Source organism: Gopherus flavomarginatus, chromosome 2, assembly GCF_025201925.1.
Source record: "Gopherus flavomarginatus isolate rGopFla2 chromosome 2, rGopFla2.mat.asm, whole genome shotgun sequence".
Lineage (NCBI taxonomy): Eukaryota > Metazoa > Chordata > Testudines > Testudinidae > Gopherus > Gopherus flavomarginatus.
In genome coordinates, this window is record NC_066618.1 from 121890292 (window position 1) to 121910738 (window position 20447).

At 39.6% G+C, this 20447-nt stretch overlaps 1 protein-coding gene across 1 annotated transcript in view; it reads right to left on the minus strand.

Moving 5' to 3' along the window:
- The window catches only part of GABBR2 (gamma-aminobutyric acid type B receptor subunit 2), an 895125-nt gene that overhangs the window by 89790 nt on the left and 784888 nt on the right, over window positions 1–20447 (minus strand). The window lies entirely within an intron of this gene.

A 20447-nucleotide genomic window follows, 5' to 3' on the forward strand; every position in this document is an offset into this window, starting at 1 on the left:
TGTAACTGAAGGGAAAGAAAACAACTTGGTCTTTTTGATTTGGGCAGCTAATTTGGTAAAAATAGTAAAAAAAAAAAAAAGAAAAAAAAGCTAATGGATATAGCTCAAACATGCAGCCATGAAAATAAATATATATAGTTAAAATCACTCTTCACTTCACCCTAAGTTTTGTGTCATTGATCAATGGCTGAGTGTGCAATGAGACACATTGTGGTATGTTCCAAACTATTTTTTGTTTTGTTTTATTGCTCTGAAACAAACCAAGTGCTTGGATGATGCTGTTGTCATTGACTATAGAAACTGCAGCAAAAGTTTAGAATATAACTCATCTCCAAATCCCCTTGAGACCAAGTGAAACTCTGTACAATTTAATGCTGCTAGAAACCCTCATAGCTTCCACTCACCCTCAGAAAAGAGGATAGTACAGCAATGCACGCCCTTTGTACCTGGACATAATATTTGTTCTTTACAAATTAGACTAGTGATTCTAACTGACTTTCTGTGTTACTTTGACAGGAATGTTCTGTTGTACCAATCTATCCGAAGTGGTTGTGAACTCTTATCTTGTTTTCCTTTTGAGAAGAACCTGAAATATGGGCACAAATGTTCAAAGCAACTCACTATTTCCAATTTAAAATGATGGTCCAGCTCTTCAGCTTCACTTTATGTACATGTGCAGTAACAGTGGAAGTCACTACAGCCAGTTCCTTTTTCAGCTGGCTACATGTATAAAATCTTTGAGGCAGAAGAATATTGATTTATCCAAGCTATGAAAAAATCAGTTTTTCTTTGACTCAAATATAGAAGTGAGTTTTTCATAGAAGGATTTCAGAGAAAAACTGACCATTATTCTAGGGTTCAGTCTTGCTCCCATTAGCATCAGTAGGAATTTTTCCATAGATTTCAATGGGTGCGAAAACAAGCCCCTACTCCATTTCCCTCCTCAGCCCTTCCATATGTAAAGCATGATTGCCTGACTACCACTGACCTCAGATAGCAACAAAGAATACAAAAGACAAAAAACAAAGAAAAAATAAAAGACAGAAAAGGAAAGAGGATTGTGGGGCATGTTTCTCACAATCCATAGTTATTTCCTTGCACCCTTGGCAACAGAATGACAGTTACGTCCACCTCTTCCCAGGAGTAACCCTGAATAGGATAATCTAAATCCTAAAAATCTCTCAAATAAAAGAGGTCCCAGAGGACGATTCTACTTTTTCATAAGTAGTGTATGGCCCCACTCTGACAGCCACTGATCACCTGCAACTCCTGTTACCATCAATATAAGCTACAGATGCTCATCACCTCTCAGGGTAAAGCTGCCAGGTAGCAGAAAAATATATTACAATGCTACTAATGTGTGTTTGGGATCATTAAAAATGTCTCCTTCTCCCTGACCTGGGACAAGATGCTTCATAATGCCAAAGTCTTTATGTACTGAATGTAATTTGACATTCCAAACTGAGGATAAAGCTTTCTGGATTTTCCATCATTTATGACTGAAATGGAGAAAACTTCAGGTGAGAGTTGCTATCTTAAAAATTCAGTAGTGTCAACATTTTCATATGAACAGGACTGTCCTGAAGATACATTTTCTCTAAGTTTCTAAACCTTGTCTTAGCTCATTACAAAGCGAAAGAGTTTTTTTTAAATACAAGACTGATCTCCAATACATCTTTGAGTTTTGGCGTGCCATTAATTGCATCCTTTTCTGAGTTTTGAGATAATTATTTCAGTTCCATTCTTTTCAGATCTACAGTATTCCCAAAAATGTTTAATTTTTAGCAGTGGGGAGCTACACCAGTTTACACCCACTCAGGATCTGGGCTCATGTCTTTTCAGCTACGTTCATCCTCTGCCCACACCCCTTCTCCTTTTTACCTCACGTTAGTGGAGTGGGGTTTGAGACCTGCACTCAATGAAAACCTGATGCTTCACCATACTTGTGCCTGCATGGAAGACTGGACTCATGCTTGCACTGAAACTCAACAGGGTCAAGGTGTTGTCCGATATTTTGACGTGTATGCACAAAGGGTCACTGAAGGGCTGCTGTACTACTCAGCCATAGGCAGTGAAATGCTCACTCTTCTGTTTTTCACTAAGGTATTTCTCTCCTAAAAGAATGTAGTTATGTTCAAATTAGGGCTGTCGATTAATTGCAGTTAACGCACATGATAAACTAAAAAAAATTAATTGTGATTAAAAAAAGTATCACGATTAGTTGCAGTTTTAATTACAATTTAATTTTAATCTTATATTTATATGAATTTGTATATAATTTATAATTTAATTATAATTTTGCATTGAATTAATCGCACAGTTAAACAATAAAATACCAATTGAAATTTATTAAATATTTTGGACTTTTTTTCTAAATTTTCATATATATTGTATTCTGTGTTGTAATTTAAATCAAAGTGTATATTATTTTTTATTACAAATATTTGCACTGTAAAAATGAACAAAAGAAACAGTATTTTTCAATTCACCTCATACAAGTACGGTAGTGCAATCTCTTTGTCATGAAAGTACAAATTACAAATGTAGATTTTTGTTGTTGTTGCATAACTGCACTCAAAAACAAAACTTCAGAGCCTACAAGTCCACTCAGTCCTACTTCTTGTTCAGCCAATCACTAAGACAAACAAGTTTGTTTACATACACAGGAGATAATGCTGCCCTCTTCTTTTTTACAAAGTCACCAGAAGGTGAGAACAGGCATTTGCATGGCACTTTTGTAGTTGGCATTGCAAGGTATTTATGTGCCAGATATGCAAAAAAATCATATGGCCCTTCATGCTTTGGCCATCATTTCAGAGGACATGCTTCCATGCTCATGACGCTTGTTAAAAAAATAATGTGTTAATTAAATTTGTGACTGAACTCCTTGGGGGAGAATTGTATATCCTCTGCTCTGTTTTACCCATATTATGCCATATGTTTCATGTTATAGCAGTCTTGGATGATGACCCAGCACATGCTGTTCATTTCACAAAATGCAAAGAAAGAATCAACATGAGATTTCTAACTGACCCAAGGCTTAAGACTCTGAAGTGTCTTCCAAAATCTGAGAGCGACGAGGTGTGGAGCATGCTTTCAGAAGTCTTAAAAGAGCAACACTGATTCAGAAACTACAAAACCTGAACCACCAAAAGAGAAAATCAACCTTTGGCTGGTGGCATCTGATTCAGATGATGAAAATGAACATGTGTCGGTCTGCACTGCTTTAGACTGTTATTGAGCAGAACCCTTTCATCAGCATGCACGCATGTCCCACAGAATAGTGGTTGAAGCATGAAAGGACATATGAATCTTTGGTGCATCTGACACGTAAATATCTTGCAATGCCAGCTACAACCGTGCCATGAGAATGCCTTTTCTCACTTTCAGCTGACATTATAAACAAGAAGCGGGCAGCATTCTCTCCTGAAAATGTAAACTAACATGTTCGTCTCAGCAATTGGCTGAATAAGATGTAGGATTGAGTGGACTTGCAGGCTCTAAAATTTTACATTGTTTTATTTTTGAATGCAGTTTTTTTTGTACATAATTCCACATTTGTAAGTTCAACTTTCACGATAAAAAGATTGCTCTACAGTACTTGTATGAGGTGAATTGAAAAATACTATTTCTTTTGTTTTTTTCCAGTGCAAATACTTGTAATCAAAAATAAAGTAAGCACTGTACACTTTTTATTCTGTGTTGTAATTGAAATCAATATATTTGAAAATGTAGAAAACATCCAAAATATTTAAATAAATGATATTCTATTATTGTTTAACAGTATGATTAATAGAGTGATTAATCATGATTATTTTTTTTAATCATACAATTAATTGCAATTATTTTTTTTAATCACTTGATAGCCCTAGTTTAAATGTATTTCAAATGCAAGTTCTGTTCTGTTATTAGGGCTGGAGAGAATGCATGAGTTCATTACTCAAAACAGAAAAGCAGGAAAAAATGTTGGTATACAAAAAAAGTTTTAAAATATTTTAAAATTCTACCAGAGTAGTAGATACATCATTTCCTTACTGGGAACAGTGCAAGAATTACACTAGAATGAGTCTGTAATGGACATTATATGCTGAGAAATAAATGTGGGCTTTTCTGGGATTCTGAGCTTGATCCTACAAGAACAGGCAAAGCTCCCACTGAAGACAAGAAGGTCCCAATCCTGTGAGGTGTTTCAATGGGAGCAGAGAATACTCAGCACCTTGTGTGATCAGTCCCGATATCAGTATCAAAATTAGTGAAGCTTCTATATTTGACAACACTCTTTTAAACCAGGCTTCAGATCCATAAAGTCTTAATATTTTTAATGATATTTTGTTGAATTCTCATAAATTATGAGTTGTGTGTGTTCCTAAATAGCCAGGAATTATTTTGCTGTATGTGGATTTTTGTGTTTTATTTTTCAGTACTATGGAATGCTATTCCTGCTTCACTGTTTCTATTTGCCTTTTTGTTGATGTATTGATTTTCCATGAATTTACTGATCCTGACTAAAAGCTAGATAAATCACAATAAAATAAGGTCTTTTCAGATGTCCAAAGAATGTTTTAAAAATCCATAATTATAACTAAATGCAGCACTTCACTGACCTCGCTAATCAAACACCATTTGTGCACTTTGCTATTTGCTGGAGAGCTTGGCCGTAGAGAAGATGACAGCTTAAAACCTACCAAGAATTGTATATGTACTGGAATTCTGCCCTTTCCTTTTATAGAAAGCAATTGAAATGGCCTTCAGATGTCATCAGCAAAAGCCTGAAGACCTCCTGTCTGTGATTAGGCTGAAGCTTTCCTACTTCCTTTGAAACCTAGTAAGGTTTCTTATACTGGCCTCAGTTTTTGCAATGCTTTCAGCAGCTCAACACAAACAGTTTATTCTGTTAACTTCACATTAGAGTTACACACCATCTACAATAAAATGCTTACTCTACTCTATGCCAAAACTGCTGAGTCTAGAGAAGGACTTTCGGACACCAATAAGCAGTTTACTTGTGAAATTCTCATAACCCTCTTGGATGGATGCATTATTATTAATAGGAGAGCAGCACCAACCCCCACCTTTAGGACGCTTAACATTGCTCATTATAAACATCCTCCACACTGTTTCAGACCTCTATTGCCTTCAGTGTTTGCAGCAGGGCTTTGAAATTTGGCGGGGCCCCTCTCTGAGGCAGAACAGGCACCAAATATGAGCGTCTGTAATGGACACAATGCCAACCCAGGAGAGGCATATTGTGAACACCGTGGATTTTTCTTAGCCATGGCTAGACAGGTTCACAACACTCAGAGCCCAAAGTACATCCAAAATGACCGACAGGCAAAAAATTGGCAAAAGAGCTTAAGACTAACTTTGCTACTTCTAACTATAGCAATAATAACTTTATGTGGAAACTTATGAACATTTCTCAAAAGGGTCTGATGGACGGCAGTGTTGGACACTGCTGAATAGCTGGTCAAAGCGTACAACTGTCAGAAGCAATTGAGTCATGGATGGGATTGTATTTCTTCATGCATGGCTAGGGGAGTATAAGGATATAGTCCCAATCTACCTCTCTAGAAAGGTCAGGGCTCACCCACTAGTGCCCCAGGCAGACAGTGCTTGAAGAGCTACACAAACTTAACCCAACAACTCTCTACACCTTTTCTGTAGTAATCTGCTTTATATGAGTGAACTGCAGGGTGGGATGTCGGGGTGGTGAAAATTATGGCCCTCCTTACTTGGGGTCAGGATGAGGAGATGTAGTACATCCACCTCAAAGTCTTTTGTGACTCTTGCACTCTGTAGTATGGCCACTGGGTCCACACACAGTGATTCTATGAACCCTCCTTTGGCCTGCACCTGGCCTTCCCTCTCACTGTTATCCCTGTCATACTAGACAAGGACTTCTCAAAGCCCAACTTCACAGTGTGAAGGGTATGTGTATTATATGTGGATGTCCCCTTTCATGGCTGCCTTTTGGCAGTCCCGCTGCATTGGCCCACATGGGTCTTAAGGAGGGAGAGGGTACTGAGTTGGCCCTCTGCACAAGTGTGAATTTCATCCATAGAAAATAGTGTCCCTTCCCCATGGAACCACTGTCACATACCTCCGATACCTTCCCAACAGATTCCTTCTTCACAGAATTTTCTTCAGTGTCTAGTCTGTGAGTACTGTAAAATGTTAAAAGTTTAAATCTAGAGAGAATGGATGATATTGTAGGTAGGGCACTGGAGTGGGACGCAGGAGATCTGGGTGCAGTTCTGGGTCAGCCACAGACTTCCTGTGTGACTTTGGACAAGTCACCAAGAGTAAAACTTTCCAAAGTGCCTAAGTGTCTTAGCCTAGGTTCCATGTTCATAAGTGACATAGACATTTTGGAACCTAAGTCTTATTGAAAGTCAAGTCAATGGACAATACTGAGTCATTTAGGCACTTTTGAAAATTTTACCCTTGATCTCTCTGTGTCTCAGGTGCCCATCTTTAAAATGGCAGTAATAATCTCCATTTCTCCCATCCTTCACCAGCCTTGTCTATTAAGTCTTCCTGATACATGTCTTGTTGATGTTGATAGTTAAACAGAAGACGAGCTCTGTGTAAGCTCGAAAACTTCTCTCTCTCACCAACAGAAGTTAGTCCAATAAAATATATTACCTCACCCACCTTGTATAATTCTAGTCATTTTGGAAAATAACATTCAGGGAAAACACACAGGGTTGCATTCTTCTCTCTTTTTTTAGACTTAATTGGTCTTCATATTCTCATTCCACTGTGTATTTTGTTTCTCCCGTCCCTAGATTCATATAGTTGCACTACAAGTGTAGAACACCACAGTCAATGCTGCTGCATAAACTATGCAGCTTTAACCTTTAAAATTTGGCACATTTAGGAGTCATATGGAACCCAAATGTGTTTCTTCATTAGAAAATCCTCATTTTACTAAATCAGAACACCCTTAGTTCTTTCTGAATCCGTCTTCTGCAAGGCTAATTAGATTTAATATTTCACTGCGCATTTTATGAAACTGAAAATGTTTTCTACATAAAAACATAAAATGCTTTTAATATGCAATGTATTGTGGTTGTCTTTGCAATTATACAAGGAAGTCAGGAATATAAATAACAAATGCTTATATATTTTTCAATTATCAGAACATTTAAGGACATTTTAAGATTAAACAAGTCCGATATGAAAAGAGAGTGATTTTCTGTGAAATTGGTCCTCTCTCTTTAGCAAGGTATTTATTTTGTAAAGTCCTTATGTTCACTAATGCAAAAATAACTGACACGTTACTAAACTGGGGTGACACATCCAGAATATTTTCCAAATTTTGAGGTCTGTTCATGGGAAGTATCGGAGAAAAAGACAGAATGTGATCTTTGTTTAATTTCTGAGCCTGTGGTCAAATGTGTTACAAGACATCTATGATACACAGTAGCTCACATGGGTGCAAAAGAGTTACTGTGCTTTGATATATGTGTGACAGACTGACCATATTCTGAAATATCCTGAACAAACCTTAAGGAATTAAGATAAATCTTTCTGAATTAGAGTTCATACCTTTGGGGCCCATTGAATTAAAAATACAGTGGTGTATGTGTTAATGTGGCATTGTATATAGCTTGTCTAGTAGCGAGGGCGATGCTAATATACTTCCTTTATTATCGCCCTTTGAAGCTACCCCCCAGCCACCCCCGGAGAGGTTTACATATGCTAGTTCAAACTGGATTGTACAGGGGCCCCAGACAAAGAAAGGGGTTTTGGATAAAAAACCTGGTTTTAAACTGGCTCAGGCACTTTTCTTTCTGATCCAGCAAATGGACAGAACCCTGGTTCACAGAGGGCTCCAATCCTTAGGGAAGTGTTGGAAGGACTGGGCCTACTGAGGCCCCATAAGACTGGGTTCTTGTTTTGAGCTGAAGTTGTTATGAACTTGTAACCAGAAGGAATCCCCGGGGGCCTGGAGTGGGCCCATGTCAGAATCGATGTTAGAGCTGGGGTGATCTCTGGTAATCTTAACAGCATGTGTGCAGGTTCTTTTATTGTTTTTAATATGTTTTCTCTGTTGTCCTATTACTTTAAGAATAAAATAGGTTTGCATAGGAAGAGCAGTGTGGTAACTTGTAACTGTTGACACTAACTCTGTTATCAACAGTAAAGAGTTCTGTGGCACCTTATAGACTAACAAAGGTATTGGAGCATGAGCTTTCGTGGGTGAATACCCACTTTGTAGGATACAGATCCAGACTAACATGGCTACCCATCTGATATTTGACACTCTGTTGTCAGTTTCTGCAGTAAAAGCAAGCAGTGTGCTTGGGCAGCTAGTCTCTGCTAGGAATAACACAGTGGAGGCAGGCAACTGTGCAGCCAGGAAATACCCTGCTCAGAAGGGAGAGAGATGTGAGTCTCCACCCAAGAAAGGCAAGAGCTGGGGAGCTGGAAGCCTGAGAATGAGTGGCCGTGCTGGAGCATTGAAGGAAATTCAGGTGCACTTGCCCTGAACTGTGACAATAACATGACATACATCTTGTTGGTGTTGATAGTTAAACAGTGAAATGCATGAGGCTTTGACATAGCATCCTAATGAAAGTACTGGAAGCTCCAGCCATTGGGGTTTTAAATAGGGCTGTCGATGAATCACAGTTAACTCATGCGATTAACTCAAAAAATTAATTATGATTAAAAACATTAATTGTGATTAATTGCACTTTCAATTGCACTGTTAAACAATAGAATACCAATTGAAATATATTAAATATTTTAGACTTTTTTCTATATGTTCATATATATTGTATTCTATGTTGTAATTGAAATGAAAGTGTATATTATTTTTATTGCTGTAGTGCAATCTCTTTGTTGTGAAAGTGCAACTTACAAATGTAGATTTTTTTGTTACATAACTGTAGTCAAAAACAAAACAATGTAAAACTTCAGAGTCTACAACTCCACTCAGTCCTACTTCTTGTTCACATTTACAGGAGATAATGCTGCCCTCTTCTTATTTACAGTGTCACCAGGAAGTGAGAACAGGCATTTGCATGGCACTTTTGTAGCTGACATTGCAAGGTATTTACGTGCCAGATATGCTAAACATTAGTATGCCTCTTCATGCTTCAGCCACCATTCCAAAGGACATACTTCCATGTATGACACTCATTAAAAAAATAATGCGTTAATTAAATTTGTGACCGAACTCCTTGGGGGAGAATTGTATGTGCCCTGCTCTGTTTTACTCGCATTCTGCTGTATATTTCATGTTATAGCAGTCTCGGATGATGACCCAGCACGTTGTTAATTTTAAGAACACTTTCACTGCAGATTTCACAAAAGCAAAGAAGGTACCAATGTGAGATTTCTAAAGGTAGCTACATTATTCGACCCTAGGTTTAAATATCTGAAATGTCTTCCAAAATTGAGAGGGATGAGGTGCGAAGCCTCCTTTCAGAACTCTTTAAAGAGCAACACTCTGATGCAGAAACTACAGAACCCAAACCACCAAAAAAGAAAATCAGCCTTCTGCTGGTGGCATCTGACTCAGATGATGAAAATGAACATGCGTCAGTCTGCACTGCTTTGGATTGTTATCGAAGAGAACCCATCATCAGCATGGACGCATGTCCCATGGAATAGTGGTTGAAGCATGAAGGAACATGTAAATCTTTAGTGCATCTGGCACGTAAATATCTTGCAATGCCGGCTAAAACAGTGCCAATGCTCGCTCCTTACAGCCACCACCTTATCCAGTAGTTCATTTTCCAGGGTGACTTTGTTTTTTTTCCTTCCGTTATACTGAAATTCAGCTTGCCAAGACATGAACTTTTGGCTTTCAAGTTATCTTGTTTCAACAGAATCTTAAAAAATTAAACTCTTTTGGAAACTGACAATACAATGGAAATCTCATTCACTTCACAATTTCCAAATCCTCATTGCTAGGAGCATCTTTCGATCCTGGCACACATGTATGACAGTAATTCTGTAATGCTCAGCTAGCTGAGATCACCATGCAATGATGTCCAATAGAATGCTAGTATATATAGCTATACTGAAATTAATGCCACATGTTATATATTGTAAACATATAATTTTATTTTGATTTGAGTTTTTGGAAGATGTAGAAAAATGTACTGTTTCATCACAACAACATTACCAAAGTAATAAAGCACCTACATCTTTCATGGCTTTCAGGTAATCTAATGTAGCTATTTAATATCATAGAACTTGCTACAAAGACAGATGGGATAAAACAAACTGGAGTTATGATTAAAAGGGAAAAAATGAAAGAAAAAAATGCCATGTCATAGATAACCACTGAAATTTCTTCTACTACAATAAAAAGAGCACTGTTGATTCAGCCTCAGCAATGCTCACACATTATTATCTTTGAAATAAATCTGCTTTCTTGCTCTCCATCTGTCTCTATACAAATAATTCCATAAAATAGTAATCATACATACTGTAGTTTACTGGGATTTAGAGATGAGAAAATACTCTTAGAGTTATTCATAGGCTCGTCCATTGTGAATGCTCTCATATTTTTACCTGCAAATGGCATGAATTCATAATTTATCATTTTATCCAGTGGGGATTGATTTTTGTGTGTTTTAAATAAACTGATTTTTGAGAGCCACATGCTTCCCGGAGAGGAGAGACTTGTGAATTCCACAGCCTAACCCAGATAGCTCCATTTTAATTTTAATCTATTGATCTAATTGTTTTTAAATAGATGGCATTAACTAAACAAAAAAAAAAAACAAAAAAAAAAAAACAACCAACCAAACACACAAACAAAACAAAGAATATAAGCAATGAGAGAAAGGAATATTCTGGTATATTAATGTCGAGTTCTCTGAAACACTATTAATTTCCTTAATATATAAATGCACTTAAAGGTCCAATCCTGATCCCAATGCAGTCAGTGGGAGTTTTGGTTTATATTATTTTCTTAAAGAAATCTAATCCAGATAGGATTATTGTCCAAGTATATGGTTTCAGACTTCCCTTCTTGTCTTCCTTTGATCACAGATTCATAAAAGTGTAGGGCTGGAAGGGACATTGAGAGATCATCAAATCCAGCCCTCTGTGCTGTGGCAGGGCCAAGTATTCCTAGACCATCCCTGACAGGTGTTTGTCTAACGTGTTCTTAAAAACCTCCGGTGATTGGGATTCCACAACCTCCCTTGGAAACCTATTCCAGAGTTTAAGTAATCTTATAGTCAGAAAGTTTTTTCCAAATATCTAACTTAAATCTTCCTTGCTGTAGATTAAGCCCATTACTTCTTGTCCTACCTTCAGTGGACATGGAGAACAACAGATCACTGTCCTCTTTTTATGAGAGCACTTAACATATTTGATTACTTTTGTCAGGTTGCCTCTTAGTCTTCTTTTCTCAAGATTAAACATGCCCCATTTTTTAACCTTTCCTCATAGATCAGGTTTGATAAATCTTTTAACATTTTTGTTGCTCTCCTCTTGACTCTCTCCAATTTGTTCATAGCTTTCTTAAAGTGTGGAACCCAGAATTGGATGCAGTACTCCAGCTGAGCAATCACCAATGCCAAGCAGAGTGGGACAATTACCTCACATATCTTGTATACGATAAAACACCCCACAATGATATTAGTCTTTTTTGCAACTGCATCATATTGTGTCGACTCATAGTCAATTTGAGATCCATTGTAACCCCCAGACTCATTTCAGCAGTGTTACCACCTAACCAGATATTCCCCATTTTGTATTTGTGCATCTGATTTTGTCCTTCCTAAGTGTAGTACTTTGCACTTGTCTTTATTGAATTTCATCTTGTGGATTTCTGACAAATTCTCCAATTTGTCAAGATTATTTTGAATTCTAGTCCTCTCCTGTTCTGTCCTGTCCTGATATGTCTGATAAATAGAGACTGAAATCTGCCTAAATATGTGCTTGCAGCCACTTGGACAAATACTATAAGGTATAGTAGAGTGTGCTCAGCACTGGGACAGGAGTGGTTACTTTGTGACGTGAGGCAAGAGGCCAGGATTTAAGGGCTATGGCTGTGCTACACATGAGACACAGGAATGTCAGGAGAGGATGGGGCCAGAAGCTTTGTTACTATGCAGCTCCTCTAGAACTCCATAAACTACTCATTTGGCTTCAGTAGCTGCTGTGGTGTTCTCCACAGACCTTGTAAAGACTGGGTGAAGGATTCTTCCTCTCTCCCTATGAACCTGTCCAGAACCCAGCCTACTACTCAGGCTGGGGGCAAGGATTAGGATTTTCCCCTTACTGCTTAGCAGGGGTTCTGGAACATTTTTTATAGTGGGGCTGCTAAGAGCCAGTGCACCAAACTGTAAACCCTGTATATAATGGAAACCACTTCAAGCCAGGGGGGCAGCAGCAGCCCTAGTTCCAGCACCTATGTACCTTGGTAAAATGGTACCAATGTTCAAATTCTCTTAGAATCGAGGGAGGCTCAGCATTGCTGCTAGCTGGGACACTCAATTTTGAGTCAGACAGAGAGGTCTGATGGCTAGAGTGTACTAGGTGCTATGAAGCCTGCCCCAGGCTTGCAAGAGTCAGTCTAGCTTGGGATTTTAGGTTAGGCAGAGACTTGATTCATCTTTGGAAGACTTAGTTAGCCTGGGATTAACGTTATATTTGGAGTTTGGCTTAGATAGAGGCCTGTTCCAACCTTGAAAGTTTGAGTTTAGCTTGGCAGAGCCTAGACCAGTCTGGAAAGATTTTGGTTCAACCTAGGAAAAAGCTAACTCTGCTTTTTGTTTGTTTGTTACTTTAGTTGGGAGATATAGTGTTATGAAGTTGCTAGGAGAATGCTTTTGTAATTTATTTCAGTTCACTTCTCATTATGTTGAGAAGACAAATAACCAGGGCTGCAAGCTCAAGAAGAAAATATATAGAGACATTTTATTGTGTGTGTACATATACTCAAATATCAACGTTATTTTAGATTTTACAGAATGGAAAGTTGTTGAAAGAACAAGGGAAGGTTCATTTAATATAAAAACCTACAGAGTATAGAAGAAAGGACTCAATCTTTACATGGGTAGTCTCATTGATTTCACTGGGATTGTTGATATTAGTAAGGACTGATGTTTTTTATGCTTATATAGTAAATTATATGCCTCCCCAGGAGATAAAAGTATGAAAGTTATGGGGATTTTTAGAGTCACTGAGTTTAAAGCCAGAAGGGACCATCAGGGCATCAAGTCTGACCTCTTGTATATCATAGGATTTCCACACTACCCAGAACTCACACTCTAAACCCAACAGCTGAAACTAGCCCACAGTTTTGCAGCCCACAGGAGACTAGACTGTTATAGGAGGGATCAAGGTGCACCAGTGCCCAAAATCCCTACAGTGGCAGGGAGATGATTTCCTACTCATCTTTCTTCAGTAAATACTCAAGCAGTGTTGCCACTTTTGTGACGTTATTGAGAGCAAACCAGGTAGCCATGAGAAAGTGTTCTTGTCTGAATTCTGTAAAACTTTTATGCAACATTTTCCTTAAATAATTTATCTTCTTTCAGCAGCTGTCAAACCAGATTCCATTTAACACAATTCTACCAAATACTTTTTCATGTTGCTGGCATAGAACAGAAAAGTTGTTAATTTGGTAACAGTTCAAAACAATAATCAGGCACCCTTTTATATACTCCTTGGACTGTTCTTTCTTATGTTACCATGCGCCATATGACTGAAATCCACATTTGCCTATGCAACAGTGTGTGTTTAATGCATGTCTGGGACAACTGGGCAATTCTGAACCTACTGTTACCTCTACAGTGTTAGGTAACATAGTTCCTATACTCTTAACAAAAATAGCTCTCTGTTCAAAATCTATTTATTTATACAATCATGCCTCAGTGACTTATAACAGTGAATGACTTAGGCAAGGCTATATGGCTTATTTTCAAAAAAGAATTCATTTTGGAAACTAACATGTCATACAGGGGATGATCCATATACCATTTTCTTCACCTTTTCATATATTTTAGTTGGTGGTTGAGTGTAGGTCCGTAGCTATACTTGTAAGCTTTTCCTCTGCATTTTAGGCCCATCTGGACTTTCAATGATTTAGCTAGTCATAGGCGTTTCTTGCCCACAGAAACCTCTGTGTGGTGTAGGCAGGCTGGGAGCCCATTTGCAGCAATGTAGTCTGCCTGGGTGCTATGGGTTAACCTTGGCTGACCTTGGACGCTCCAGAAAGGTGTGTGTGATGTATGGTGCCACTACCCTTGGCCCTGTTTATTCTTTTTATTCTTTTGGACAGTTCTACATATTAGCTGAATTCTAGTCCCAGCTCTCCTTGAAGTGACCTTGTGAAACTTCTGTTAGTTTATTTATAAAACTGCAGGAGTAGCAGGCCCTGGATGCAGCAGAGACGAATATTTGACTTCTTCTAGAGTTGGGGTATGAGGCCTTGCTTAATAATGATGGCAGTGAAGTGTATAGCAGTCAGAAAAGACAAGAGTTTAACTCATATTCACTGGCTCTTTGTGCTGTGCATGTTCCCCTAGGCTACAGGGTATTTGGAAGAGCTTGCCCACTGTTGCATGTCTGTGGATCTTTGCCTGAACTACAACATGGTGGGCAGGCAGCCTGATTCAGGCAAAATGTGGAACATACTATAAAATCTACTACACTTAAGAGGTCTGGTTTTAACAGTGCTTTCCAGGGATCTCACTTCAGAAAAATTCAGTTGGAAGGGAACAAGATTGAATAATATTACTTCAGCCTGTGGCTTTTCACATACAATTTAGAATATTCACAATCCCACCTTCAGAGTAAAAAGTTTAAAAGTTTAAAAGGAACTCGGGGCAGAGGAGTTTCCACTGAAACACAATGAAAACAAAGGAGCAACAAAATATAGATGCTAGAAGTAAATTACAGAGGTGGAGCCAACAGTAAGAGGATGTCAGCCAGCCTGAGGCAAACTTATGGGTGCGGTAGCAGCTGTATTTCATGCATGAAAAAAGATACATTTAGTGCTTTGCAAAATAATTAAATAAAACCTGGAATAGAGAGTACAGCACCTGATTTATCACAGAGTACTTATACAATATTTCTCCTTGAATCACAGATAATATAATAAGCAACAATATTCCTCACTGAATTTTTTAATATTTGTTTTATACATGTCAAAAATTAACATTTTGTGACAAAAAAAAGTCTAAGACTTGCACTTAATGGATGAAAGGTGGATTCAGATAACATAGAGTTGGATATTAGACTCCATACATGTATCACTCATTCTTTGCTTATGCACTGAAGGATGTGTCCTCTCACATGCCTGCCAGATTACAGAAGATCTAATTTATGTAGATAAACTGTAGGTATAAAAGAATAAGACTCTGTTGTAAGTTTGGTCTGTGACATGTTTATTTTTATAATACATACCAGTCATCTAAGAAAGGTCAGGGAACATGATGCTTCTGACGAAAAGTTTTTAAAATATATGCAATACCTTTTTAAGGGGACAGTGTCAACTTGAACATCACATTTCCATGGGGAAATTTTCTGAAGGATACCTATTTATAATTGTCTAAAAAATAATAATATATTTGGCTCAAAAACTTCATGAGCTGTTCCATATAATCAAACGATTCCCCTCCACCCAGTTTTCCCATTTAATTTTTTTTAGGGGGTAGGCATGCCTTCTCTGATACTGTTATGACACGCTTAAGTTACTTCCAAATGGGTCGGTGTGGGTGAGAGCAATGGCTGTGTACACAAAGGAGCTCACCTACATTTTAGGGATTATTAACTGGCAGTGTTCTGTAGGCATCATGGCTGTCATAAACAGATAGCTAAGGGTTAATGTCTCTTTCACCTGGAAAGGGGTAACAAAAAACACCTGACCAGAGGACCAATCAGAAAACAAGACTTTTTCAAATTTGGGTGGAGGGAAGTTTTGGGTGTGAGTTCTTTGTTCTTTGTCTTGTATCTGTGCCCTTTCGGCTCTGAGAGTGATTTTTCTATCTCCTGGCTTTCTAATCATCTGTTTCCAAGTTGTAAGTATAAGGATAGTAAGACAATAGGTTTATATTGTTTTCTTTTGTATTTATATGTGTGTAGTTGCTGGAATGTTTTAAATTGTATTCTTTTTGAATAAGGCTGTTTATTCATTTTTCTTTTAAGCAATTGACCCTGTATATTGTCAACTTGATACGGAGCCTATTTTAATGTCCTTTTTTCTTTCTTTTTATATAAAGCTTTCTTTTTAAGACCTGTTGGAGTTTTTCTTTAGTGGGGACTCCAGGGAATTGAGTCTGCAGCTCACCAGGGAATTGGTGGGAGGAAGAAGTCAAGGGGAAAATCTCTTTGTGTCAGATTTACTAAGCCTGACTTTGCATACCCTCTGGGTGAGGGGGAGAGATTAGATCTCTCGGTACTTGTGTTTCCAGGACTGGAAGCAGGGAATCTCCTAGGGTCGTCCAGGGAGGGGAGCCTGGGAGAAAGTAACAAGGAAACAAGGGGAGGGGGTTATTTCCCTTTGTTGTAAAACTCAAGGCATCTGAGTCTGGGGGTCCCCCAGGGAAGGTTTTGGGGAGACCACAGTGAGCTAGGCACTGTATAATTCTTAGCTGGTGGCAGCGGTACCAGGTCCAAGCTGGTAACTAAGCTTGGAGGTTTTCATGTTAACACCCATATTTTGGATGCTAAGGTCCAGATCTGGGAAGAAATGTTATGACAAATGGCAGAATTAGTTTTAAGGAGGGAACTGAAAAAGGATAAGAGAGTGGATTAACCGGGTATTTTAGCAGTTTGTGTTGGCATAGGTTACAGCAATCAAGACTTAAGGAAGAAGTGGATTAAAAAGGGACAAAAGATGGGACTGTTGGCTGAGTAAAAATGGAGGTCATTGGTGCAATAAGCCAATAGATAATAGATTAGGCAGGGGTGAGTCTATCTATGCATTTTTCGATGTGGTAGTGAAAAGGGATCCATCTGCAGGGCTTAAAAAAGTGAGAAGACATGATTGAAGTAACAAGCAAGGAAGGTTGAGGGGGGCAAGGTTGGAGTTGCCAAGTCCAGAGGAGAAGACATTACAGTACCTAAGAAACAAGATAAAAGTCTTGATGAAAGATATGGCTCTGGTACAGGGAGGACACTGGCTGCTGGTTACTTCTGGCAGCAGGCAGTGCTCTACCCCTACTCCCAACCCACCCACCATGGTGATGGAGAACCGTTATTCTGCCCTGGCAATGAGTGATGAGGAATCACCCCCAAAGTTTGAAGAGGAGAAGCTCTGTACCCCCTAAAGCTGGGAGGATCACAGCCACAACTCCCAGGAAGAAATGTAGGGTAATGGTGGTTGGAGACTCTCTTCTGACGGGGACAGAAGGACCCATCTGTCACCCTGACGTGGCATCCTAGGAGGTATGCTGCCTGCTAGGGGCCCATATCTGAGGTGTTACAGAGGGATTGTCGAGGATCATCCATCCCTCTGACTACTACCCCATGCTACTCATCCATGTGGGCACAAATGATACTGCGAGGTATGACCCTCAGCAGATTAGAAGTGACTACAGAGCTCTGGGAGTAAGGGTGAGGGAGTTGGGAGCATAGGTGGTGTTCTCTTTAGTCCTTCCAGTCAAGGGTAGGGGCTTCAGCAGAGACAGCTGCATCTTGGAGGTGAATGCCTGGCTGCAAAGATGGTGTCTTGCAAGAGGGCTTTGGCTTCCTTGACCAGGAGATGCTGTTCCAGGAAGAAAAACTGCTAAACAGAGATCGGGTCCACCTACTCAGGAAGAGGAAGAGCATATTTGGCTACAGACTGGCTAACCTAGTGAGGAGAGTTTTAAACTAGGTTCGATGGGGGCAGGTGACCAAAGCCCACAGGTAAGTCAAAAACATGGAGACCTGGGAGAAGGGTCAGAATCGGTGGGTGGGGGGGCATGGGCTGTTATAGCAGAAATAAGGGAGAGACAAGACAGAACTGGGGGAGGCGATAATTCAAATCAGGCTTGGGCTCGATCTAAGATACAAGAATAGCGTAGCTGAAGTCGACATATCTTAGATTGACTTACTTCACATTCTCAGGGTGCGGGATCGATGGACACTGCTCCCCCATCAACTCCACTTCTGCCTCTTGCCCTGGTAGAGTTCCGGAGTCGACGGGGAGTGCGTTCGGGGATCAATGTATCGCGTCTAGATGAGACGCGATACATCGATCCCCAATAGATCGATCACTACCCACCGATCTGGCGGGTAGTGTAGACATACCCTCAATATCTTAGATGTCTGTATACTAATGTGAGAAATATGGGGAATAAGCAGGAAGAACTGAAAGGCTAGTAAATAAACACAGCTATGACATAGTTGGCATCACGGAGACTTGGTGGGATAATATGCATAACTGGAATATTGGTTTGGAAGGGTACAGCTTGCATGGGAAGGACAGGAAGGGAAAAAAGGGAGGAGGTGTTGCCTTATATATTAAAAATGCATACATTTGGACTGAGGTTGAGATAGAAATAAGAGACAGACTTGTTGAAAGTCTCTGGGTAAGGATAAAGCGTAATGGGTGACAGGGATTGAGTGACTGTTTCTGGCTCCCCTGTCACTCCCCCTCTCTCACTGCAAGATTGGCTCTGGAATTAATCGCAGGTGAGTTAACTTGACTGTAGCAAACATGCCTCACCTGGCATTGGCACTGGGGATTGGGACCTCACATTCCAGGTGAAGAACTGAGGCTGCTCCAGGGCATGGGACTACAGCTGGGAGGGCAGACAGACTGCAGTGGCAGAGGAGTCAGTCATTAGGACCTGAGACAGCTGGGCCTGGGGAGACTGTGACAACCATTTGATGAGGAAGAGGAATTATTTAAGCTCAGTACCAGTGTGGAGACAAGAACAAATGGATATAAACTGGACACTAGGAAGTTTAGACTTGAAATTAGATGATGGTTTTTAACCATTAGAGGAGTGAAGTTCTGGAACAGCCTTCCAAGGGGAGTAGTGGGGGCAAAAGACACATCTGGCTTCAAGACTAAGCTTGATAAGTTTGTGGAGGGGATAGTATGATGGGATAGCCTAATTTTGGTAATTAATTTGTCTTTGACTACTAGCAGTAAATATGCCCAGTGGTTTGTGATCTGAGTTACTACAGAGAATTCTTTCCTGGGTGCTGGCTGGTGAGTCTTGCCCACATGCTGAGGGTTTAGCTGATTGCCATATTTGGCGTCGGGAAGGAATTTTCTTCCAGGGCAGATTGGCAGAGTCCCTGGGCTCTTTTTTTGATTTCCTCTGCAGCATGAGGCACAGGTCATTTGCTGGAGGATTCTCCGCACCTTGAAGTCTTTAAACCATAAAATATCAGGGTTGGAAGGGACCTCAGAAGGTCATCTAGTCCAAAGCAGGACTAATCCCCGGACAGATTTTTACCCTAGTTCCCTAAATGGCCCCCTCAAGGATTGAACTCACAATCCTGGGTTTAGCAGGCCAGTGCTCAAACCACTGAGCTATCCCTCCCCCATGATTTGAGTACTTCAATGGCTCAGACACATGTTTGTTACAGGAGTGGGTGGGTGAGATTCTGTGGCCTGCATTGTGCAGGAGGTCAGACTAGATGATCATAATTGTCCCTTCTGACCTTAAAGTCTATGATTCTATGATTCTATGAAAATGGGTAAAAAAACAAGGGACATGTCATGGTAGGGATCTACTACAGACCACCAAACCAGGAAAAAGAGGTGGATGAGGCTTTTTTTAAACAACTAACAAAATCATCCAAAGCACAGGACTTGGTGGTGATGGGCGACCTCAACTACCCAGACATCTGTGGGAAAATAACATAGCAGGGCACAAATTATACAACAAGTTCTTGGAATGTATTGGAGGCAATTTTTTATTTCAGAAGGTGGAGAAAGCCACTGGGGGGAGGCTGTTCTAGATTTGATTTTGACAAATAGGGAGGAACTGGTTGAGAATTTGAATGTGGAAGGCAACTTGGGTGAAAGTGATCATGAAATGGTAGAATTCATGATTCTAAGGAATTGTAGGAGGGAGAACAGCACAATAAAGACAATGGATTTCAAGAAGACAGACTTAGCAAACTCAGGGAGTTCGTAGGTAAAATCCCATGGGAAGCAAGTCTAAGGGGAAAAACAATTGAAGACAGTTGGCAGTTTTCAAAGAGATATTATTAAGGGCACAAGAGCAAACTATTCCACTACATAGGAAAGATAGGAAACATGGCAAGAGACCACCTGGCTTAACCAGGAGATCTTCAGTGATCTAAAACTCAAAAAAGAGTCCTACAAAAAGTGGAAACTTGGTCAAATTACAAAGGATGAATATAAACAAATAACAAGTATGTCGGGACAAAATTAGAAAGGCCATGGCAGAAAATGAGATCAAACTAGCTAGGGACATAAAGGGTCAGAAGAAAACATTCTACAAATATATTAGAAGCAAGAGGGAGACCAAGGACAGCGTAGGCCTGTTACTCAATGA